Source organism: Panicum virgatum, chromosome 9K, assembly GCF_016808335.1.
Source record: "Panicum virgatum strain AP13 chromosome 9K, P.virgatum_v5, whole genome shotgun sequence".
NCBI lineage: Eukaryota > Viridiplantae > Streptophyta > Magnoliopsida > Poales > Poaceae > Panicum > Panicum virgatum.
The window spans coordinates 23,471,840-23,498,322 of NC_053144.1; positions in this window are offsets into that span (position 1 = coordinate 23,471,840).

A 26,483-nucleotide genomic window follows, 5' to 3' on the forward strand; every position below is an offset into this window, starting at 1 on the left:
TATGAAATGAGACCCCTCAATTCGAAACAATCATGCGTGCCAAGGACTCAATTCCAAAGATTAAGGACCTTTCTAGTCTCATGTGTCACAAGAAGATGAAGGACACTTGATTTAGCTAAGTTTTATAGTTTCTAGTTCTTGACCGTACTATTAAGAGTGATTCGTGAGTTAGTAGCTTGACCAAAATTGAGTTGGCCTTAGAAATCTTGCACACTCGCTCAAAAACAGCTCAAGATAGTCAAAAGAAGTCGACACAACACTTGGAAGAAGAAACAATCAAAGTTACATTCAACTCCAAGTCAATTCAGCTGAAAATCAAGAAAAACTGCAGCACCGGTTTAACCGATGCCTTAGCATCGGTGCATCTGACGCTTGGCGGAAGTTCTGACGCCCCTGTCGGTCTATCTTCTCTGGATACAAGGGAAAATCAAGTCAACAATTTCTATTACACCGGTTGAACCGATGGTCCCAAGCAAAGCACCGATGCATTAGATGTACTTTGTTCCAGAGAGCATGTTTTGATGGACCTCAACTCGTCTTCAGCACTGGTTGAACCGACGCTTAAGAATCAACCATCGGTGCATTGGATGTAGTATGTTTCAGAAAGCTTGTTTGAGTTGATCAGTGAACCTCTTCAGCACCGGTTGAACCGATACCCCTATGGATCATGGACCGGTGCAATGACGCAAGTCTGGATACTGTGTCAGAACCCCCAACGGCTACTATTTGGACACAGAGAGACCGGTTGAACCGACGCCTTCAATTTCTCACCCGTCGGTTCTTCCGATGGTCATGATTTTTCTGCAGTGGACTTCCAACGGCTATGTGACCCTCTCCACTCTATATAAGGGCACCCCCTGGCTCATTTGAACTGTCTTTGACGTATTGAATACCTAAGGCCACCCTTGAGAAGAAGAGAGAGTGCTTTGAGCAAAAGAGTGAAGATCTAGAGCAGTGATTGTGCTTCAACCTTGAAGAATACAACCTTTACAAGTGTAGCAAGTGTGCTTGAGCAAGGGCCAACTGAGTGTAGGTCAAGTTAAGGCTTAGGAGCTTGTTACTCTTGGTGTTTGACGGCACCTAGCCGGTCTCGGTGATCGGGAGGTTCTTGGTGAGCTTTTGGAGTTTGTGGGAGCCCCAAGACAAGAAGCTTGTACACGGTGTGAAGCTCGCCGTTCTGGAGATGGAGAAGGAGCATTCTTAGTGATCACTTGCTCCTTGGTGAATCAAGGGGGCGATACCCTTGTGTGGGTGCTCCAACGTGGATTAGGGGGGAGCGTCAACTCCTCGATACCACAGAAAAAAATCTGGTTGTCTCGTGTCCTTCGCATTTACATTCAAGCATTAAATTTTCTTTATTGTGATCTTGCTCTTCTTTGCTTGTTTGTTTGACTAGGACAATGGCATGTTAGTTTGATCTCTTGACTAGAAATTGTTCTTGCTAAGTGTGGTTTTTCCTAGGAAAGATGATCATGTTAGTTTGTTCTCCCACCTAAGGACCCTTTTCTAGTGTGCTCTAATAATTAGGTTTCAAATTTGTAGATTGGGCAATACTAGTCTAGGCTAAGGACTCTCTAGAAATTTGAAAAAGTCTCAATTCAATCCCCCTTCTTGGGCCTCGATCCTTTCAATTGGTATCAGATCTTAGACTCTCTTTTCATAGGCTTAAAATCATAGAGATGGCTCCGGGCAGTAGTGGACCGCCCAAACTTGATGGGAGAAAATATAGCTATTGGAAAGCCCGCATGACGGGTTACCTAGAGGCTCTCCATGTCATATGTTGGGAGGTCACCGAAAAACCTATTGTTGGTGATTGGAGTGAAGACCAAGTTAAGTACTATGCTAGAGCCAAAAATGTTTTATTTGATGCTCTTAGTGAGGACATCTTTGCGCGTGTCCATAGCAAGAAAACGGCTCACGAAGTTTGGAAAGAGCTTGAGACCATTCATGTTGGGTCTACAAAGCTTCGTGAGGAGAAGTACCAAGTGCTTAAGGAAAAACTCAATGATTTCAAAATGTTCCCCAATGAGTTAGTTGAATAAATGTATGCTAGATTGAATGTACTTGTTGAGGACATTAATGCTCTTGAAATTTCTCCTTTGACTACTAGTGACATCATCCGGAAGGTCCTACATTCTCTACACAAGCCCAAGTACAACATTGTCACCGCATTGCTTTATGAAAAGGATCTTGCAACACTTGAAGTTGGTGAGGTCATTGGAAAAATTCAGTCTCATGAGATGTTTCTTATGGGTGAAGTTGATCCTCCAAATGCCAAGAAGGATCTTGCACTTAAAGCTAAGCGTGATCACAAGTTCAAAAAGAAAAACAAGTAAAAGGCTCCCTCACCAAGCTCAAGTGATGATGAAGCTAGCGAAGATTCAAGTGATGAGGATGGTAATGTTGAGCTTGCACTCCTCATGAGAAATACCTCCAAGATGATGTCAAGATTAAACAAGAAAGGGTACAACTATGATCCAAAGAAGTACAAATTCCGTACCCGGAAAACCAATGACAATGCCAAGAATGTGTGCTACAATTGTGGAAAATATGGGCATCTCTCCTATGATTTTCCCGAACCCTCAAGGCTCAATGAATTGAATGTTAAACATGAGGAAGTAGTTGTGCTTAATAAGTCACTTACTTCATGCAACAAAAAACTTATGCTTGATTATGCCAACTTAAGTATGAAGTATCAAGAACTTGACCTTGCCTTTAATGCCTTGGATGAAGAACTAAAAGAAACTCAAAAAGAAGTCAGCAAAGTCAATATATCTACTTTTTGTGATGATCTTGTGGAGTTGCCTCACCCTACTACTTGTCATCATACTTCTTTTTTTTGTTCAAAGACTAACCATGATAGGGAGAAACAACTTGAGGAGGAACTTGAAAGCATGACCAAATGCATGTTCAATGTGACAAGGGGAGAATACTTGCATAAGGAGATTCTCTTCCACAATGCAAGGCACTTTGGGACAAATGGACTTGGATCATTTCCCAAACCTCCGGAAAATTGTCCCAAGTCACCGGAGCTCAAGGCATGCTTCAACAAGAAAGTTGGCTCATATTTCCAACATTGTCAAATCACCGGGCATCATACAAGGGAGTGTCCAATTCCTACTCGCCCACCTCCTACCTTATCTCCTAATTACAAGTATCAATTCAATGAACATCATTTCTTGTTAAGCAAGCTTAAAAGTGGCAAGGTTGAGGCAAAGTTCATTGGCACTCATGTAACACCCTAATTTAAATTTCAGCATTTATTAATAAATTAAATTGGCTATATTTAATTTTCTAAGGTTTATTGTGTTTAGTTGGCATTTAATCTAATTTTTGTTCCTTAAGTAATTAAAAATTTATCATAGGTTTAAATTTTTGTTGCATTCATGCTGGTGCATACTTTTATTTGAGTGTGGTTTGAATTCAAATTCATATTTGAATTCAAACTTTGTTTGAATTAGACTTAGAAAGGAGAAGAGTAGGAAAAAGAAAAGGAAAATAGAAACCCAATAGGAAACCCAAACCCAACCCAGCAGCTCCAGCCCGTCCGGCCCACCTTTCCTCCTGGCCCAACTCCTTTTCCCCACCCCGAGCCCACTCACGAGCGGCCCAGCCTCTCCCCACCCCGGCCCATACGCGCGCGCCAGCACCCAGCCCGCTCGCCCCGCATAGCGGCCCGTCCCGCGCTCAGCATCAGCGCCCAAACCGCAGGCCCACCTGCCAGCGCTCGCACCTTCGCTGACAGGGATGGCCCGTCGGTCAGCTCCGTCTCTCCCCCGCGCCCGCGCCACGCAGCACCGGCCTCTCCGCAATCCCGCCGTGTTTCTCGCCGTGATCCGTTTCCGCGTGACCCGCACGCCGAGACTCGCCCTGCCCTTCTTAACCCCAGCCCGCGGATACCCCTGCACCCCATCCCGCTAGCGCCGCCACCCCGCAAACCCTAGCCCACCATCGTCCTCGCCGTGAATCTCCGCCCGAGCACGGTGAGCTCGCCAAACCCGGCGCCATCAGCGTGCCTCCCCTCCCTGACCTGCCCTCTCGCCTTGCAGGGCAGTCGCGCGTCGATTCTCGCCGGGCCGGACGACCAGGGAGGCACTGCACGGCCATCCACCGGACTCCGCCACCCCGCTGAGCTCGGAGCTCCGCCGCGCGGCCGCGGATCCGCCCCGGCACCACCGCTCTCCCACGTCTACACGTCCCAGGACCTTCGCGCCGTGGTAACACAACCCTCCCGTGCCCAGTCACCCTTAGATTTCCCCTGCACCGTGAGCGATTGCTCACCGGCGTGGCACCAACCCGCCCCGCCGCTGCGCTCGCACGCCGCCGTGCCACGGCCCTTCGCCGAGGCTGTAGTTGGGTTAGGTACGTTATGCGCGTTCCCCTAGACCCGAAATCCGGTTGAGTAGAGCCCTGAGACGCCATTGCGGCGAACTCTGGCGAGCTTCAGCCCGCGCCGCCGCGGAGCAGAGGCGCTCCGGCGACCCAGCGCCGCCGGTGAGCCCCAATCACCTGGGACCGTCCGATCTGAAGTGTGTGTCCAGGATTAGATCTTGGATCCATTAGATCTAGACCCTCAGATCTAGATCCAACGGCCAGAAACCGCGCGTACCGGTTCGGCCCGCTCTTTTTGCATAAGAGCCCCCCAACTTCCTCGAAATGAACCCGCGCTCCACACCAGTAGAAAAATATTTCCAAACCCGCCCCTGCTTTTACGTTTTAGACCCTGGGTTTCTTTAAAATACAACCCGCCATCCAGCCTGGTAGTTTTTGCGAGTTAGACCCTGGAGTTAACAATTAATTATGTTTTAGCCCTCGGTTTTAGCAGAAAAGCCCCTGAAACTTCAGTTTTCTTGCAAATAAGCCCCTAGGACTTGTTTTTAGCCTAGAAAATGCGTTTTAGCTCCGTTTTAAGCGTTCTTTATATCCACGCGATCGTTGTAATGAGTAGAATAGTTTTAGCTTAGTTTTTCTTGCTGTTTTTATGTATTGATGTACTGTTTCTTAGTTTTTGTTAGTATTTGCTTGTATGCTTATTGTTGTGCATTGTTTTGGCCATGTGTTCGTGAGTAGACGCTGATCCAGTTGAGGAGCCCCAGTACCAGTACCCGGAGCAGCCATCTTCCGAGCACTTTGAGCAGCAGCCAGAGCAGTACGAGGAAGGCAAGTATAACATGAACAACCTATCACTTTTAATTACAATTTCATACTGCATTTTAATACTGTATGCCTTTAAGGATTTCCTAGCCAGTTTATATCCTTTAAATATACCTTTGGGTTGCATTTTGGTTAGTTGTGCTAGGTTGCTGCGCTATAACACACTTCTGGTCCTTTTTAGTTAAATTGATTAATGGTTTACTTGAACTTAATTCTGAGAGTGGCACTCTGTGTGGCTTGAGTGGCTCACGTCTCGTTAAAAGATGGTTTTTGTAGAAACATGGTTTAGGGGGCCAGCACGGTGCTTACTGCCTGGTTGGCCACTCTCCATAAGGACCGGTTCATAGAGCGACAACCTGGGACAACAGCGCTACCACAAGGCTAGAATGGGATAGACTTGGCGTAATAATTAGATCTTTTTGGTTTGGAGTAACTTACCTGCGGGGCAAGAGTAGTAAGCTTCAATGGTCCCTGCTCCTCCGGCTTGGTCTGTGCTTGGATTGCGCTCCTGTGCTTGTACCCCCGGAGGTGGGCCCCATCGTCGCCGACCTATCTCTCGCGGTTACGCCTTACCAACGAGATTCTTTTTAAAGGCCTCGTAGTGAGTCGCTGGCCATCTCACCTAAGGAAGTGTGATGAACAACTGGCGTAGCTCACGACTTGTGAGTAAAGATGTGCAACCTCTGCAGAGTGTAAAACTGGTATACTAGCCGTGCTCACGGTTATGAGCGGCCCAGATCCTCCTTTTGATTAGTGGAGTTATCTCCTTCCGACGAGGGAGGTGCTTCTCGGGGTTACCTTGGTGGCTTGGTCTTGGTTTGGTTCTTAGTAGTTTCCTAATTAATTCTGATTAATTACTATGTAACTTGGTTAATGGTAATTCATCAACTCGTAGTAAATAGCTTTAATAAAATTTTGCCAACACTTAAAAGCTAATGCAGTGAGTCAGCCAGCCTAGAGCCTCATAGTTTGTGTTATACTTGTTGAGTACAAGTTGTGTACTCACTCTTGCCTCTTCTCTACTTTTTCCTCTTGGCTATGCTACTGCTGCTCAGTTCCTGCCGACACGAGGGAGTTCGCTCAGCGCTACCAGGACTACGAGGACTTCTAGGTGTTCGTCTCCCAGTCGACGTCCCTGTGGCGCCCTGCTTCAGCTTCGGAGAGCTTTATCGTATTTTTGTACTTCGCTTCCGCTGTATCAGACATTTTGTCATTTAATGTAATAAATAACATTCGTATTCGCTTTATTATATCTTTCTACGTGATATGTGCTATGATATACTGTTCATTCTGTTGTATATACGTGTGACTTGATCCTGGCACGTATATGATTGCTCGGTTTATGTTCTTTTGTAAACCGGGTGTTACAGAGTGGTATCAAAGCCGTATCGACTGTAGGACGAAGCCTAGATAGAACTAGTCGAGTTTTAGGACTTCTTTTCTCTAATCCTTGTCTGCTGAAATTATTTTACTATTATACCCCTTGACTTCTTTGGCTTTTCACCCGTCTTGCCTTGATTTCTCTCTCTGAAGAATAGTTTCCGTAGATTTGGCCTGAATCAGTCATCTGGCCACCATGAGTTAGCTAGGTGACCCTTTTATAATAATACGATAGCACGCTCTGCGATGCGTTGTGTTAGTCGAGTCTATTGCTAAACTCGGCTAAGTCGTGAAAATTGTCTGCTTGTTATTATGCTACATGTTTGATTTGGATTTTTGAATGACTGCATAGCTTAGTAGTTTAAATTTGTGTAAAGAAAATCACTCAGATGTAAAGTTAACTAATTAATAAAATGATTTAGATCGTTGGGGGTAAAATAGTCAACTCTATCCTATCTACTTTATCATGGCTGAGTCTTTTTTCCGCAAAGAGTTCTCATATCCATCTGAATTTATTCCTGCAATATCCTTACTCGTGAAATCTTTTATTCAAATCAGATGGTGAACACCAGGAGCACCGGTTCCGGTTCTGGCCAGCAGCAGGGTCAGAACAACCAGGGTACCGGGATCCCGATGCCTCCGCCTTTGACTCCGGAGCAGTACTTCCAGCTCCAGATGCAGATGATGGCTACCCTGAACAACACGGTTCAGGCTCTTCAGCAGGCTCACACTCAGCCTCCGCCTCCTCCACCGCCACAGCCTCGCGACAGGCGTGCTGAGTTTCTGAGGGGTCACCCGCCGACGTTCTCTCACACGTCCGACCCTCTTCAGGCTGACGACTGGCTCCGTGCAGTGGAGCGTCAGCTGGACATCGCCCAGTGCGATGATCGGGAGCGAGTTCTGTACGCAGCAGGACAGCTGCGAGGGGCAGCTTTGGACTGGTGGGAGTCCCACCCAGTTCACGACCGCGAGACTCTCACCTGGCTCCAGTTCAGGGAGCGTTTCCATAGCCACAACGTCCCCGCGGGCGTTATGAAGATGAAGCAGAAGGAGTTCCTTGCACTGAAGCAGGTAATCTTAAGTATAATCATTCAGCGTTTTCTTTTGAGCTAATGCCCCCTTGTTCTATCCTTATGAATCTTGAGTTAATCTTCCGATATCTATCTGTCCTAGTGAATTCAGGGGACTATGTCGGTCACGGAGTATCGTGATCGCTTTCTTCAGCTGGCACGCTACGCCCCTGCCGAGGTTGCGGATGACCGCAAGAAGCAGGAGCACTTCATGGAGGGTCTTGAGGACTACCTCCAGTACGCACTGCTCAACCTCCGCTTCGACGACTTCAACCATCTGGTTGACAGCGCGCTCAACACTGAGCGCAAGCACCTGGAGATGGAGGACAAGAAGAGGCAGATTGTCCCCGTTGCTTCTGGCAGCAACACTCGTCCACGACTCCAGCAGCCTCAGCAGTACCAGCCTCAGTACCGGCCTCCTCAGCAGTACCAGCAGAGGCCACCGCAGCAGTACCCGCCTCGACAGCAGGAGGCAGGTCAGGGCCCGAGGTTACCGGCACCTCCGGCTCGTGCTCCACCGGCACCACAGGCTCCACGTCCGGCAGCTCCTACCGGACAGCAGGCTCAGGGACCTCCTCGCACCTGCTTTCACTGCGGCCAGCCGGGGCACTACGCCAACGCTTGCCCCCGGAAGGCGCAGGCGGGACAGCAGGGGCGCCCAGCTCAGCCCAGGGCGCCAGCACAGGGCAGGGTGAACCACGTGACGGCCGAGTCAGCGGCCGAGGCTCCCAACGTGGTTATTGGTACGTTCATGGTTAATTCATATCCAGCTACAGTGCTTTTTGATACTGGTGCTACGCATTCCTTCATTACTCAGTCTTTTGTCGAGCATCATGGTATTCATACTAGCACATTAAAGAGGTGCCTGTTAGTATCTTCACCGGGAGGACAGTTGAGGTCTCACACTTACTGCCCGAGAGTCAGTGTTTCTTTGAGGGGAGTAGAGTTCTGTACTGATCTGATGGTGCTAGACACCAAGGGCATTGATGTCATTCTGGGAATGGAAACTCTGGCCAAATGGGGAGTTCGGATAGATTGTGCTCAGAGGACAGTCTTGCTATCAGCTTCCAGTGGCCAAGAGGTTGTTATCAGTGCAGTAGAGCCTTCTGGATTTCTTCATCAGATGGAGGCTAGACCCACGGACGGTATTCGCGTGGTGTCTGAATTCCCGGATGTCTTTCCGGATGATTTGCCAGGTATGCCGCCTGAACGCGCCATTGAGTTTTGTATTGATCTCTTGCCTGGCACAGCTCCTATTGCAAAGCGGCCCTACCGTATGGCACCTATAGAGCATGAAGAGGTCAAGAAAACTATTGATGAGTTGCTAGCCAAGGGCTATATCCGTCGCAGCTTCTCTCCTTGGGCTTTTCCATTGTTGCTGGTAGATAAGAAGGATGGCTCGAAGAGGATGTGTGTGGATTATTGTGAGCTGAATGCAGTCACTATCAAGAACAAGCATCCACTGCCCCGTATTGAGGATCTCTTCGATCTGCTTCGAGGTGCTCGAATATTCTCGAAGATTGATCTTCGTTCGGGTTATTTTCAGCTGAGGATCCGTCCTGGGGATATTCCGAAGACGGCATTCACCTGCAAGTACGGGCTATATGAGTATACAGTCATGTCCTTCGGCTTGACTAATGCCCCGGCTTTCTTCATGCATCTGATGAACATGGTTTTCATGGATTATCTGGATGTCTTCGTGGTGATCTTTATTGATGATATTCTGATCTTCTCCAAGACAGAAGAAGAGCATGAGGAGCATCTGAGGCTCGTGTTGCAGAGATTGAGAGAGCATCAGTTGTATGCCAAGTTCAGCAAGTGCGAGTTCTGGATTGACGAGGTTCCATTCCTCGGTCATGTTATCTCTCAGGGAGGCATTGCTGTTGATCCGAGCAAGGTGAAGGATGTGCTCGAGTGGGAGACACCGCAGACAGTGAAGGAAGTCAGGTCTTTCTTGGGCTTAGCTGGATATTATCGGAGGTTCATTGAGAATTTCTCCAAGATCGCGAAGCCTTTGACTTCTTTGCTAGAGAAGAATGTGGCATTCATATGGACTGATGAGCGTCAGATGGCCTTTGATGAGCTGAAGAAGAGGTTGACTACGGCGCCAGTCCTGACTCTGCCAGACCAGACGAAGAGGTTCACGGTGTATTGTGATGCTTCGAAGGATGGTCTTGGGTGTGTTCTGATGCAGGAGGGCAGAGTGATAGCTTATGCTTCACGGCAGTTACGTCGGCATGAGCTGAATTATCCTACTCATGATCTTGAGTTAGCCGCAGTTGTGCATGCTCTGAAGATTTGGAGGCATTACTTGTATGGGCAGCGGTGTGATATCTACACTGATCACAAGAGCCTCAAGTACATTTTCACGCAGAATGAGCTGAACATGCGGCAGAGGAGATGGCTAGAATTGGTCAAGGATTATGATCTGGAGATTCACTATCATCCGGGCAAGGCCAATGTTGTAGCAGATGCTCTGAGCAGGAGAAGTTATGTCAACATGGCCGTGGCTTTCCAGATGCCTCCAGAGTTATGCGAGGAGTTCGAGCAGTTGAGTCTGGGCTTCTTGCATCATACTTCCAGTGCAGCATTTGAGGCAGTACCGACTCTAGAGTCAGAGATCAGGCAGCATCAGAAAGATGATGGGAAGCTGCAGGAGATTCGTGAGTTGCTCAAGAAGGGCAAGGCTCCTCATTTCAGAGAGGATGATCAGGGTACCTTGTGGTACAAGAACCGGATCTGTGTGCCAGATGTGAAGGATCTTTGGAAGTTGATTCTGAGTGAGGCCCATGATACAGCTTACTCCATTCATCCGGGCAGCACGAAGATGTATTATGATCTGAAGGAACGTTTCTGGTGGTATGGGATGAAGCGTTCAGTGGCAGAGTACGTGGCTATTTGTGACACCTGTCAGCGTGTCAAGGCTGAGCATCAGAGGCCAGCAGGTCTGTTACAGCCTTTGAAGATTCCAGAGTGGAAATGGGAGGAAATCACTATGGACTTCATTGTTGGATTGCCTCGTACTCAGAAAGGGTACAACTCCATTTGGGTAGTAGTGGATCGACTGACGAAAGTTGCTCACTTCATTCCGGTGAACACTACTTACTCCGGTGCTAGACTTGCAGAGTTGTACATCTCTCGGATTGTCTACTTGCATGGTGTGCCGAAGAAGATTATATCTGACAGAGGGTCTCAGTTCACTTCTCGTTTCTGGGAGCAGCTCCATGATTCGTTGGATACGAAGCTGCGTTTCAGTACGGCTTATCACCCTCAGACAGATGGGCAGACAGAGAGAACCAACCAAGTGTTGGAGGATATGCTGAGAGCTTGTGCTATTCAGTATGGTACTAGTTGGGATAAGTGCCTGTCATTTGCTGAGTTCTCATATAACAACAGCTATCAGGCCAGTCTAAAGAAGTCCCCATTCGAGGCATTGTATGGCAGAAAGTGCAGGACTCCTCTCTATTGGGATCAGATTGGTGAGAAGCAGCTTTTCGGTCCTGAGATCATAGATGATGCAGAGCAGATGGTTCAGGCTGTGCGAGAAAATCTGAGGATTGCACAGAGCAGACAGAAGAGCTATGCAGATGGCAAACGGAGAGACCTGACTTTCAGTGTTGGTGATTATGTGTATCTGAAGGTGTCTCCGATGAGAGGAATCCGCAGATTTAATGTCAAAGGGAAGTTAGCACCTCGTTATGTGGGGCCATTCAAGGTGCTAGAGCGGAAAGGCGAAGTTGCTTATCGCCTGGAGTTACCTCTCAGCCTCTCAGGAGTTCATGATGTCTTCCATATATCTCAGCTGAAGAGGTGTTTGCGAGTACCCGAGGAGCAGACACCTCTGGATGGAGTCGATGTCCAGGAAGATCTGACTTATACTGAGCATCCGGTGAAAATCCTGGAGACATCAGAGAGGGTTACTCGGAACAAGCGCATCAAGATGTGCAGAGTTCAGTGGAGTCACCACAGTGAAGCTGAGGCTACTTGGGAGCGAGAAGATGAGCTGATGAAGACATATCCAGATCTCTTTGCTAGCCAGCCCAGCTAAATCTCGGGGACGAGATTTCTTTAAGGGGGTAGGGTCTGTAACACCCTAATTTAAATTTCAGCACTTATTAATAAATTAAATTGGCTTTATTTAATTTTCTAAGGTTTATTGTGTTTAGTTGGCATTTAATCTAATTTTTGTTCCTTAAGTAATTAAAAATTTATCATAGGTTTAAATTTTTGTTGCATTCATGCTGGTGCATACTTTTATTTGAGTGTGGTTTGAATTCAAATTCATATTTGAATTCAAACTTTGTTTGAATTAGACTTAGAAAGGAGAAGAGTAGGGAAAAGAAAAGGAAAATAGAAACCCAATAGGAAACCCAAACCCAACCCAGCAGCTCCAGCCCGTCCGGCCCACCTTTCCTCCTGGCCCAACTCCTTTTCCCCACCCCGAGCCCACTCACGAGCGGCCCAGCCTCTCCCCACCCCGGCCCATACGCGCGCGCCAGCACCCAGCCCGCTCGCCCCGCGTAGCGGCCCGTCCCGCGCTCAGCATCAGCGCCCAAACCGCAGGCCCACCTGCCAGCGCTCGCACCTTCGCTGACAGGGATGGCCCGCCGGTCAGCTCCGTCTCTCCCCCGCGCCCGCGCCACGCAGCACCGGCCTCTCCGCAATCCCGCCGTGTTTCTCGCCGTGATCCGTTTCCGCGTGACCCGCACGCCGAGACTCGCCCTGCCCTTCTTAACCCCAGCCCGCGGATACCCCTGCACCCCATCCCGCTAGCGCCGCCACCCCGCAAACCCTAGCCCACCATCGTCCTCGCCGTGAATCTCCGCCCGAGCACGGTGAGCTCGCCAAACCCGGCGCCATCAGCGTGCCTCCCCTCCCTGACCTGCCCTCTCGCCTTGAAGGGCAGTCGCGCGTCGATTCTCGCCGGGCCGGACGACCAGGGAGGCACTGCACGGCCATCCACCGGACTCCGCCACCCCGCTGAGCTCGGAGCTCCGCCGCGCGGCCGCGGATCCGCCCCGGCACCACCGCTCTCCCACATCTACGCGTCCCAGGACCTTCGCGCCGTGGTAACACAACCCTCCCGTGCCCAGTCACCCTTAGATTTCCCCTGCACCGTGAGCGATTGCTCACCGGCGTGGCACCAACCCGCCCCGCCGCTGCGCTCGCACGCCGCCGTGCCACGGCCCTTCGCCGAGGCTGTAGTTGGGTTAGGTACGTTATGCGCGTTCCCCTAGACCCGAAATCCGGTTGAGTAGAGCCCTGAGACGCCATTGCGGCGAACTCCGGCGAGCTTCAGCCCGCGCCGCCGCGGAGCAGAGGCGCTCCGGCGACCCAGCGCCGCCGGTGAGGCCCAATCACCTGGGACCGTCCGATCTGAAGTGTGTGTCCAGGATTAGATCTTGGATCCATTAGATCTAGACCCTCAGATCTAGATCCAACGGCCAGAAACCGCGCGTACCGGTTCGGCCCGCTCTTTTTGCATAAGAGCCCCCCAACTTCCTCGAAATGAACCCGCGCTCCACACCAGTAGAAAAATATTTCCAAACCCGCCCCTGCTTTTACGTTTTAGACCCTGGGTTTCTTTAAAATACAACCCGCCATCCAGCCTGGTAGTTTTTGCGAGTTAGACCCTGGAGTTAACAATTAATTACGTTTTAGCCCTCGGTTTTAGCAGAAAAGCCCCTGAAACTTCAGTTTTCTTGCAAATAAGCCCCTAGGACTTGTTTTTAGCCTAGAAAATGCGTTTTAGCTCCGTTTTAAGCGTTCTTTATATCCACGCGATCGTTGTAATGAGTAGAATAGTTTTAGCTTAGTTTTTCTTGCTGTTTTTATGTATTGATGTACTGTTTCTTAGTTTTTGTTAGTATTTGCTTGTATGCTTATTGTTGTGCATTGTTTTGGCCATGTGTTCGTGAGTAGACGCTGATCCAGTTGAGGAGCCCCAGTACCAGTACCCGGAGCAGCCATCTTCCGAGCACTTTGAGCAGCAGCCAGAGCAGTACGAGGAAGGCAAGTATAACATGAACAACCTATCACTTTTAATTACAATTTCATACTGCATTTTAATACTGTATGCCTTTAAGGATTTCCTAGCCAGTTTATATCCTTTAAATATACCTTTGGGTTGCATTTTGGTTAGTTGTGCTAGGTTGCTGCGCTATAACACACTTCTGGTCCTTTTTAGTTAAATTGATTAATGGTTTACTTGAACTTAATTCTGAGAGTGGCACTCTGTGTGGCTTGAGTGGCTCACGTCTCGTTAAAAGATGGTTTTTGTAGAAACATGGTTTAGGGGGCCAGCACGGTGCTTACTGCCTGGTTGGCCACTCTCCATAAGGACCGGTTCATAGAGCGACAACCTGGGACAACAGCGCTACCACAAGGCTAGAATGGGATAGACTTGGCGTAATAATTAGATCTTTTTGGTTTGGAGTAACTTACCTGCGGGGCAAGAGTAGTAAGCTTCAATGGTCCCTGCTCCTCCGGCTTGGTCTGTGCTTGGATTGCGCTCCTGTGCTTGTACCCCCGGAGGTGGGCCCCATCGTCGCCGACCTATCTCTCGCGGTTACGCCTTACCAACGAGATTCTTTTTAAAGGCCTCGTAGTGAGTCGCTGGCCATCTCACCTAAGGAAGTGTGATGAACAACTGGCGTAGCTCACGACTTGTGGGTAAAGATGTGCAACCTCTGCAGAGTGTAAAACTGGTATACTAGCCGTGCTCACGGTTATGAGCGGCCCAGATCCTCCTTTTGATTAGTGGAGTTATCTCCTTCCGACGAGGGAGGTGCTTCTCGGGGTTACCTTGGTGGCTTGGTCTTGGTTTGGTTCTTAGTAGTTTCCTAATTAATTCTGATTAATTACTATGTAACTTGGTTAATGGTAATTCATCAACTCGTAGTAAATAGCTTTAATAAAATTTTGCCAACACTTAAAAGCTAATGCAGTGAGTCAGCCAGCCTAGAGCCTCATAGTTTGTGTTATACTTGTTGAGTACAAGTTGTGTACTCACTCTTGCCTCTTCTCTACTTTTTCCTCTTGGCTATGCTACTGCTGCTCAGTTCCTGCCGACACGAGGGAGTTCGCTCAGCGCTACCAGGACTACGAGGACTTCTAGGTGTTCATCTCCCAGTCGACGTCCATGTGGCGCCCTGCTTCAGCTTCGGAGAGCTTTATCGTATTTTTGTACTTCGCTTCCGCTGTATCAGACATTTTGTCATTTAATGTAATAAATAACATTCGTATTCGCTTTATTATATCTTTCTACGTGATATGTGCTATGATATACTGTTCATTCTGTTGTATATACGTGTGACTTGATCCTGGCACGTATATGATTGCTCGGTTTATGTTCTTTTGTAAACCGGGTGTTACAACTCACATGAAGGGAAAGCTACCACGCCAACTATGGGTTCCTAAAGCTTTAATAACTCATGTCAAAAGACCCAAACTTGCTTGGGTTCCCAAACCTCAAAAGTGATTCATTTGTGTGTAGGTGAACTTCAAAGCCGGTGGCAAGCATTGGGTGCTTGATAGTGGATGTACACAACACATGACCGGCTATGTAAAGGTGTTCACCTCATTTGATGAAGATGTGGGCGATCATGAACATGTCACCTTTGGTGATAACTTAAAAGGAAAAGTGGTAGGTTTGTGTAAGGTAGCCATTACCAAGGATCTTTCTATCTCTAATGTGTTGCTTGTTGAGTCGGTTAGTTTCAATTTGTTATCTATTGCTCAACTTTGTGATTTAGGACTAATATGCACCTTTAGTGATAGTGAGGTTGTAGTGACAAGCAAGGAGGACAAGAACTTAATATTCAAAAGATTTCGACATGGTAACATTTACATTGTTGATTTCTCATCTAATGATGCAAGCTTAGTGACATGTCTCTTCTCCAAGAACTCCATGGGTTGGCTTTGGCATCGCCGCATTGCTCATATTGTCATGAGCCAACTCAAGAAGGCCTTCAAATGAGGTATGGTTGTTGGTGTCAAAGTTGTTACATTTGACAAAAACAAATTGTGTAGTGCTTGTCAAGCTGGGAAGCAATTTGCATCATCACATCCCATGAAGGCTTATTTGTCAACATCAAGAAGGTTGGAGCTACTACACATGGATCTCTTTGGGCCAACCACCTACAAAAGTCTTGGCAGTAATCTCTATTGTCTTGTAATTGTTGATGATTACTCTAGATATACTTGGACTTTCTTTTTAGAGTACAAGAGCAAGACTATGGGGATCTTCAAGACTTTTGTCAAGCAAGCTCAAAATGAATTTGAGTCAAGTGTTGTGAAGGTCCGGAGTGACAATGAAACAGAGTTTAGAAACACTCAAGTTGAAGAGTTTTGCAATGACATTGGCATCAAGCATGAATTCTCATCAACTTACACACCCCAACAAAATGGAGTGGTGGAGAGGAACAATAGGACCTTGATCACTCTTGCAAGAGCTATGTTGGATGATTATGGCATCTCACAAAGATTTTGGGCGGAAACCATCAACACCGCATGTCATGCATCCAACCGGGTCTATCTTCACCACTTCTTGAAGAAGACGCCCTATGAACTTCTCATTGGGAGGAAGCCCAACATCTCATACTTTCAGGTCTTCAATTGCAAATGCTACATCTACAAGAAAAGGAAACACCTAGGCAAGTTTGAAAGTATATGTGATGTTGGTTTTCTTGTTGGTTACTCATCAAACTCCAAAGCATATCGAGTATTCAATAATGCCACACGCATGATTGAAGAAACTTGTGATGTGGAGTTTGATGAGACTAATGGCTCCCAAGGGGAAGAATTTTCTTGTGATGATGTAGGTGATGAACCACTAAGGGAAGTCATGAAGAACATAGCCATTGGCAAGTCAAGCCAAAGGAGGAAGTTGAGGAACTACCATGTTCATCCACTCAAGTTGAAGCCACTTCCAAGGATGACTCCAAGGTTGAAGAGAAGAGTATACCATCACATCACCATTATGAGTCATCCGATGAAGAAGATGGTGCCTCACATCCTCCTCATGACACCCAAGATGAACAAGTGGTTGAAGAACAACTTTCATTTGATGACACACACATCACAAGTGAACAAGCCCAAGCTCAAGCCCAAGATGTCGTACCACTAGAAGATTCATCGTCTCAATCACAAGAGAGGCTCACAAGAACTTCAAGGAATCATCCCATTGACTTGGTCATGGGTGACCCCTCCGGTGGAGTAAGAATTCGTAGACGTCAATATGCCCCTTTTTGTGAACATTACTCGTTTGTTTCTTGCTTGGAACCCACAAATGTAGATGAAGCTCTTGAGGACCCGGATTGGGTGATGGCCATGCAAGAAGAGCTCAACAACTTCACCCGCAATGAAGTTTGGGTTCTTGAAGAACATCCTCAAGACAAGAATGTCATTGGTACTAAGTGGGTCTTCCGCAACAAACAAGATGAGCATGGTGTAGTGGTTCACAACAAGGCAAGACTTGTGGCAAAGGGCTTTGCACAAGTTGAAGGGTTGGATTTTGGTGAAACATTTGCCCCCGTTGCAAGACTTGAAGCCATCGGTATCCTTTTAGCGTACGCTTCACATCACAACATGAAACTCTTTCAAATGGATGTAAAGAGTGCGTTCTTAAATGGCTTTATTAATGAGTTGATGTTTCTTGAACAACCTCCCGGGTTTGAGGACCCTAGATATCCTAATTATGTTTATAGGTTGCATAAGGCGCTCTACGGGCTCAAGCAAGCGCCAAGGGCTTGGTATGAACGCCTTCGTGACTTCCTTCTCAACAAGGGCTTCAAGATCGGGAGGGTGGATACAACTCTATTCAGAAGAATCATTAATGAAGAGCTATTCGTATGTCAAATCTATGTTGATGATATCATTTTTGGTTCAACTAATCCCACTCTTTGCAAAGAATTTGGAGAAATGATGGCTAGGGAATTCGAGATGTCCATGATCGGTGAGCTCAATTTCTTCCTTGGGTTTCAAATCAAGCAATTGAAGGAAGGGACTTTCATCCATCAAGAAAAGTATACAAAGGATATTCTCAAGAAATTCAAGATGGATGATTGCAAGTCGATCAAGACTCCAATGCCAACTAATGGACATCTTGACTTGGATGAGGGAGGTAAATCGGTTGACCAAACTCTCTATCGTTCCATGATTGGGTCACTTCTTTACCTAACCGCATCTATGCCCGATATCATGTTTAGCGTATGCATGTGTGCCCGCTTTCAAGCTAATCCTAAGGAATCACACCTTAGTGCCGTTAAGCGGATCCTTAGATATCTCAAGCATACGCCTAGCATAGACTTGTGGTACCCCAAAGGCGCTAGTTTTACACTCTTGGGATACTCGGATTAGGACTTTGCCGGATGTCGTGTGGATCGCAAGAGCACTTCGGGTGGGTGCCACTTGCTAGGGCGTTCCTTAGTCTCCTGGTCGTCAAGGAAACAAAATTCCGTGGCCTTGTCAACCGCGGAGGCGGAATATATTGCCGCCGGGGCTTATTGTGCTCAAATCCTCTACATGAAGCAAAGCCTCTTGGACTATGGTGTAGTATTAGATAGGATCCCGCTCCTTTGTGATAACGAGAGTTCCGTTAAAATTGCTAATAACCTGGTTCAACACTCTCGCACCAAGCACATAGATATTCGTCATCACTTTGGCAAGGAATGATATACTACTTTGTGGTGTTCGTTCCGAAGATCAATTGGCGAATATCTTCACAAAACCTCTAGATGATAGCACATTTTGTAGGCTGCGAAGTGAGCTTAATGTTCTAGATGCTTCTAACATCATGTAAATGCCTTGTCATATAGATGCATTTCATATGTATCTATGCTAGGAGCTTGTCTAACCTTGTCAAGATAGTGATGAACATGGATCTTGCATGAGCCGGTGGTCTTGGTTTCGCTCATGGCATGAAGAATGGTTCATCATGAAGAAGCTTGCCAAGGGTTCAAACTTGACAAGATAGATTTAAATTCTTGCGATGCATGTGCTTGTCATATAGAATGCATCCATGTTTAATTTCTCGCTTTGCATTGGCATTGCATCACTTTAGTAGCATCACAAGGGAGCAAATCACACTTCGAGAAAAAGATACTCATGCTAAATATGATATATCAACTCTACAAGGGTGATAAGATCAATGTTGTGCTTTCATGCCTATTGAGCCACGTCCTATCGAACTTAAAGTTTCAATCTCTAAGATCATAGGCAAAGTGGCTCATACATTTGGTTTTTGTGTTTAAAACCTCGCTTGGATCTTATTTTGCCTATGTTTATGTAAAAGCTTGCGAGCACTATATGTATGAGTATTTGAGGGGTGAGGTTGTCTCTCGAAAATGATCCAAATTGAGTGTTTATGGCTTTGGTTTTGGATATTTGGATCAGAAGTAGAGTTTGTTGTTCAGCAGCAAATCTTCTTAACCACCGGTTAAACCGACGTCCTGTTTTCACCTGCATCGGTTCAACCGGTGCTTAAGTCTTCATAATTTGGTTTCGGCATCATCTCTGGAACAACCTCCGATGGATACTGTTGGCGCTCCTTAAGTATCCATTTTATCCCCTGTTTAACTTTGATAATGGCATGAATTTAATATCAGAATCACTAACCATCCTAACCTCGGCCCAATTATTGGTCGTTTTCGCGTTTGCACATATATTTTGGAGGTACTTCGTTTTTGCTGGTTTTTGACCAATTTTGGAGCATGAAATGGCGAGGCCCACGATCACGCGATGACACAAAGAAAGACGAAGGCCAAAGCCCGAACAAAGGATCGAAGGCCATGATGATTAGAGGCCCGTTCATGCACATCCACCCTCCAATGAAGCCCAAAGGACAAAGCCACAAGATAAGATCAAGATACTTCGGGACTAAGCAAAGCAAAGAGATATTTAAGGAAGGATTTTCCATCCTATCCTTTTCCTCGAAGAAATCTCGAAGATAACAACGTCTAATGGGGTGCAATCGTGAAAGACATAAACTCTAGAAGATTCCAGGAGACTTGGGGAGAAAGATGAACACGAGACGGCGAAGGAAAGAGCCAGGCCGGCCGGCCCAGCCCTTTTTTAGGTCGATTCGACCTCCCCTTTGACCTAGGGTTTCCTGAGGCTATTTAAAGACCCCTCCCCAAGGTTCACGCAGAGATCAATTTGGGAGACGACGCCAAGGAGCAGAGAAGATAGAGGGACACCTCTCGGAGAGCCGAGGGTTGTGCTAGTTGTCTAGGGTTCGCCCTAGCCGACATGGGAACCTTGCAAGGAAGACCACATCGGAGTTCTGGAGCTAGGATCATCAAGATCAAGGTAGGGCCCCGGTTGTGATCTTGTGATGTACAATCATTCATGGTGAAGTTATTTGTGATTCCGAATGTTTAGCGACCATGTTCTCTCTTTCGATTTCGTTCTTTTCTTTGGGTTTGCTTCATCCTAGATCTATTATCAAGATAGATCGCTTAGCATGATCTTGTAGTCATGGTGGCTAGAGGTTCATGGCGGAACTACTAAAGGGGGTTCGACTTGCTTCAGGGTATTTTGTTCAAAAGGGGGGCGTCATGATAGGCCGTCTCCACAGAGTAGGCGGAGTATCGAGGGATCGGATTGGAGATTTTGGGTTTAAAGAGGCTTTTCATTGAGATTCACATCTACCTTACTTCACTTCATCTAGCTGGAATTACAACATATGCATGATCTAGGTGATCTAGATTGGTTATCTCTAACTTTCTCTTGCTACCTTCGGTGTTTGTCGTTTTTAGTAGATTATATTCATTTTCACCATCTCAACACAAAGGAATCTCTATGCTAGTAGATTGTTTCTTGTCTCTTTAGTTCCGTGGATTGATAAACCTTGGGGGAATACTCTGAGGGAAAAGCTACACGAAACTGTGCGCTTACGGTATATAAATCGGGGGCACTAAGGAGCGTCAACAAGCTTTTCTGGCGCCGTTGCCAGGGTCTACATGTGAAGAATGTGGAGAGTACGGCCATGTCCAAAAGAATTGCCCGGAGGAAGCCAAGATGCTCGACTACATGAAGAAGGGAGAATGGATTCCGCCAACCAACTTCCGCTACGGGCAAGGTAGACCCCAATTTAATGCAAGCTCTTCCATTCAAAACTCGGTGCCTCTTCGTATACAATTGAAGGAGTTCATGGAGGAGCAAGGCAAGATCAACAAGGACACCATCACCAAGTTCAAGGCTATGGACAAGATCTTGGAGAACATTGATGGCAAGGTGACGGAGGTCGGGAGCTCTAACCTTCAAGTACTCAACATGATGAAGATGCTAGAAACACAAGTAGCCCAGCTCGCCGGACGCCTATCTAGCAACGAAGGAAAATTGCCCGGGCAACCTCAAAGTCCGGAGACGGCAAAGGCAATTCAAACTCGCTCGGGAAAGGAGACCGAAGAACCCGAACATGCGGCGGGAGCAAGGAAGCCTAAGCCAAGAGTTGAAGTGGAGACCATCATCAAGGAGAAGGCACCTACTCCTATGCCAGAGATAGTCACCGAAGAGCCGGTGTTTGAGCTAGATGACATAGACACAAAGATTCTACCGCCAAGGCCATGATACCGCAAAAGTAAACATGAAGATGAGCAATTCAACAGATTTGTTGACATGGTACGCAGGTTGAGCATCAATATGCCGCTCTTGGACGCTCTACAAGTTCCGACGCATTCTCGCTACTTCAAAGACATCATGTGAAACAAGCGCGAGATACCGCCAAGCACTGTCAAGCTAACCGAGGAATGTAGCGCGGCAATCGCTAATGAAGCTCCTGAAAAGAAGAGGGACCCCGGATGTCCTACCATCCCGTGTTCCATTGGATCTCTTATGTTCAAAAGAGCACTTTGTGATCTCGGTGCAAGTGTGAGCGTCATGCCCAAGAATGTGTTCGAGAAGCTACGCTTACCGGAGCCGGAGCCCACCGCCATGTGCCTAGAGTTAGCGGACAATTCCGTTCGCTATCCTTTGGGAATCGCCGAAGACGTGCCTGTGAAGATTGGAGAACACTTAGTCCCCGTTGACTTTGTGATTCTTGATATGGGAGAAGGAAGCAAGACGCCTCTCATACTTGGGAGGCCTTTCCTCAAGACCGCAAGGGCGAACATCGACGTTGGCAAGGGGGAGATAAAGTTCGACATCAATGGCACCACAAGCGAATTCAAGTTTCGTCAACGCCTCGAGGTATGCAACATGATCAATGTCAAATATGTTCCACCTCACCGCCGTGTCACGAAGGAGAAGCCAAAGAAAGAAGAGAAGCCGAACAAGAAGGAAGCGAAGAAGGAGATAGAAGTCATCACGTCCATCGCGACAAAGAAGATCGCTGCACCCGTCAAGAAGAAAGCTAAAAGCCCACCTGTGAAGACCAAAAAGACGACTAACGTAGAAGACAAACCCGCACCAAGCATTGTGCGGAAGTGGGTACCCAAGACTGTAGCGCCATCACCGAGTGTTGGTCCGAAGTGAAGAAGAAGGAAGTCTAGCTATAGACTATAAACGAAGCGCTTTGCGGGAGGCAACCCGTTCGTCGAGACAAGAATAAAGCTGCCGGGAGTTCAACCCGTTCGTCGAGTCAAGAATAAGCTGCCGGGAGGACAACCCGCGAAAAGTTTAGGCAAGTGAGTCAAGAATTTTGCTACGCAAGAACATGATATACTTTTGAACAATTGGTCGTTCGGTCGAACAATTCGATTTGGATTTTATTCGCTCGGTCATTTCAATGATGTTTCTTATTTTAAACCAATGACATGAGCCATCCTATGATTTATTTGCCTCTTCTTGCGGTATATTAAGGTTGAGAAAGCCACATCCAAAATTCCATACCTATTTTTGGCGACCGTCCTCTCCATGACGGCCGGATCAAGTTGCGATAAAACACACGAATAGAGCCGCGCTATGATTATATCATTTGAATTCTTGATGCGTAGGTTCGCGCAAACATAAAGAGAATTTTCAGTTTCATTACCATAGGACTAGAATTTTCCTAACCTTAATTATTCCTTTTTTTCAAAAATCTCTCTCTCATTTTGGAAAAAATTAGAACCTAAACCCAAGACCCACGGTTGAATTCGAGATTGTTCGCTATCAATTCATGAAAGTGAACGGTTCCGGTGCAACCAAAATTAATGTAGTCGGGAAATATTTTTCGACTTACAAATGTAAAGATGTTTCAATTCCCCTCTAATTATTCATTTAAACTCATTGCATGCTTTGAGTCAATTCTGAAATTTCGAAGCTAGAGGAGGATTAAACATCTAAGCATGATTTGGAAAGGGTTTATGTGCTTGATTAACATCCATTGATCAAAGTGAGTTCACGGGAAAGAGTTGTGCTCTCTACCTACCACCACACGCAAATAATTCAAAGAAGGGAGCAGCCATGCATGGAAGGACATGTGATTTTCAGCAAAGATGGCACCATATGATGAATGATGAAGCATGGGACAAGGTGAATGACACAAAGTCGAGAAATAATGTTGCAAGTGGACAACAAAGGCAAAGAAGGAGTGGTTCACGGGATTTGGAAGGTGCAAAGCATGCAAGATGTACTGGACAGAAGCGAATAATTGCACCAGGAAGCCACCACAGAAAATTGAAGTGGAGGTGAGCTAAAAACACCCTAGGCCGGCCGGCCCCAAGGCCCTAGGCCGGCCGGCCTGGCCCCTTTTTAAGGGGCTCTGGTGCTCCCCTTTGACAGGTGCACTCCTCATTCAATTCCTTGCTTATGTTCTTCAAGTTCTTCGCCCAGAAACATCAGTTAGAGCCCTGAAAAATTCGTCCACCAAAATCTACTCCAAAAATCTCAGAAAATTCACCACAATTCCTAGTTTGTTCCACTCTTCGATATATTGTTCTCCCGCCGACAAGAAACCCCCGGTGTGTTTGTCTTTGAGTGTGTGCAGCAAGGAGTCACCATGAGTGGCCTCATGAAGTTCATCGCCGGGAGGAGAAGGATGCGTTCATCAACATCCGACGCATCGGCAAGTTCTTCGCGGAGGCACTCGGTCTCCGAGTCTCCGCAGAGCATGGAGGAAGACAACCCCGCACCGAGGAGCGACATGCTGCTCCTTGGTGGGATGAGAGACCCGAGAAGCTCCTCCATGCGATTCACTGAAGGGATGCCACCTCCTCCACGGCGTTCGACAAGATCATCCGCACCACCACCATACAAGCCCAAGAATTCAGAATATGAGTTTATTATCTTGTCGAAGGAAGAAGAAGAAAGGCTCAAGTTCATGAAGGGAAGACTGCGAGCAAATTATGATTTTGATGATGAAGCATTAGAGAAGCTGGGATTTCATCATGACATCTATGAGCTCTTGGAGAACATCGGTTGGAAGTTATTTTCCGACGGTGTCACGGTAGATATGCAAGAAGAAGTGGCTCTTGAGATGTTCATGACATTAGAAAAATCAACGGAAGTGGTGGATGATGAAGAAGTTCCATGTCTGAAATTTCGGCTCAAGAATGAAGAGAAAGTAATCACCTATGGAGAAATAGGAAGTTTGCTCGGATTCAAAAGTAATGCATATGAAATGGTGCAAGTTGAAGATGGAGAGCTTGATGAATTTTGGAGAAAGATAGCAAAAGATGTCAACCGCCAAAGGAAAAATATAAGTAATGTGACCCTCCAAATATTCCACTCTTGGTTGAGCAAAAGAATTCTCGGGAGGATGAGAGAATCGAAGGTCACTGACCAAGAATTAAATTGGATGTATGCTGCATTGGTGAAGAAACAAGTGATTGATCCCACCTACATCATGGTTGAAAGGTGGATTTGTGAAGCATCATCCGGTATGGGAGAAGTTGGTTCGGGGTGTTATCTCACAATGATAGCCCGAGCCATGAATCCGAGGTTACGAGTGATCCAAAAATTTTATGTTCCGGGAAGAGATATTGGGATTGAACATTTGAGGCAAGGCCATTATATCGGAGAGGATGAAAAGAAGGGATTCACTATTTCTGAGATGGATATTTCCCTCCCCGATCAAAGGCTGAAATTATTTGCAAGAGGGAGGACTGATTGGCGAGTTGAAAATATTGGAAAAAAGGTGAAGAAATCAAAAAGAGGAAGATTAATTGAAGAAACATCGGCATCGGCACAACAAGAAGACTTGGAAGTAAACCTTCCACCGCCAAGTTCCGCTTATTGGTGTAACACCCGGTTTATAAAAGGACATAAACTGAGCAATCATATACGTGCCAGGATCAAGTCACACGTATATACAACAGAATGAACAATATATCACAGCACATATCACATAAAAAGATATAATAAAGCGAGTACGGATGTTATTTATTACAATAATGACAAAATGTCCGATACAGAGTATGCGGTAGCGTAAAAACATATACGATAACTCTCGGAAGCAGGGCGCCACACGTCAGCGGCCTCCCCCTCCCCTTCCTTTCCCCCTCCGCGCAACGGCCGCGCCCGAGATGACCGGCGAGATCGCCGGGATCCCCTTCCCGCAGCTCCACGCCGCAATCCTCGCCCTGCTCCCCTTAAACCGGCCCGTGACGCCCCTGCGCACCTACCCCTCCACACCCTTGCCGCCTCAAACCCTAGCCGCCGCCTCCACCTTGCTCCGCCGCGCAGGCTCCTCTGCGCCGCCTCGGACCGGCCCCGCCACAGCCTTCCAGCCCCTGCCAACCACCTCAAGAGCTTCGCCTTGACGCCTGGAAACTCGCGGAGCTCCTGTTCCCCGAGTTCAGCCCCGCACGGCGTCGAATTTACGCCGGACGCCGCTGCAGGTGAGCCGGTCCGCCGCCGAAATTTTCCTCACCGCCGTTGACGCCTTGGCCTCGCTGAGCACCTTCCTGGAACCACAGCTCGACCGCGCACTCGCTCATGGGATTTGGAGGCCAGAAGCTGCGTCTCCTTGACTCTACCCCGAACCTCGCCGGGCCACCGCCGCAGGGTCAAGCCGACGGTCCTTCAACGCCGCTTCTCCGCCGAAGAGAGCTTCTAGTGAGCCTCCCCGTGCTCCAATCTTGCGTTCCGTTCGATTAGCGCTTCGAATTTAGCCCTGGCACGGCGGGAACGACCGACTCCGGTGAGCCCGTCGCCGTAGCGCCGCCTCCACCGCCGAGCCCCACGCTCCGGCCATCCCCGACCCATGCACGAGGTCCCAGTGGATCACACGTGTTGCGCTCGTCCTTTTGCACCAGACCGCGACCCAAATGGGCCCCTGTAGCGGCCTAACGGCCAGCTCCGACGAGCTCGCCGCCGCGGAGCAGAGCTCCGTCGAGCTCCGCCACCGCCCCTCACGCGGATCAGATCTGGGCCGTCAGATCTGAGGGGAACGGCCCTGATTAGATCCAACTTACCCCTTCGTCCTGGGCCTTTAGATCTTGTAACACCCTAATTTAAATTTCAGTATTTAATAATAAATTTAATTAACTTTATTTAATTTTATAGGATTTAATTTGCTTAGCCTTGCATTTATAATTTATTTTTGCTTCATAAAGTAATTAAAATTTATTTTAGGTTCAACATGTTTGTGCATTCATGCTGGTGCATATTTTTAATTGGTTGAGTGCATAGGGTTTGAATTCAAATTTGGTTTGAATTCAATTAGATTTGAGTGTGGCTTGAGTTTGTTTGAAAAAGAGGAAGGAAAACCAACCAAAACCAGCCCAAGCAGTGGCGGATGTACACCCCGGGCCACCCGTGCCATGGCCCGGGGTTCGGTCCAAAAAATTGCTGAAGAAGCCCAAAAAATTGATGAAGAAGAATAAATATACTACTTCGCGATGATACTTGTTGTATGTTTTCTATCTTTCCATTATGTTCTCGTGTATCTTTTGAACTTCCATTATGTTCTCGTGTATCTTTTAAACTATGAGTTTGTCGACGTCTGGTTTTTGT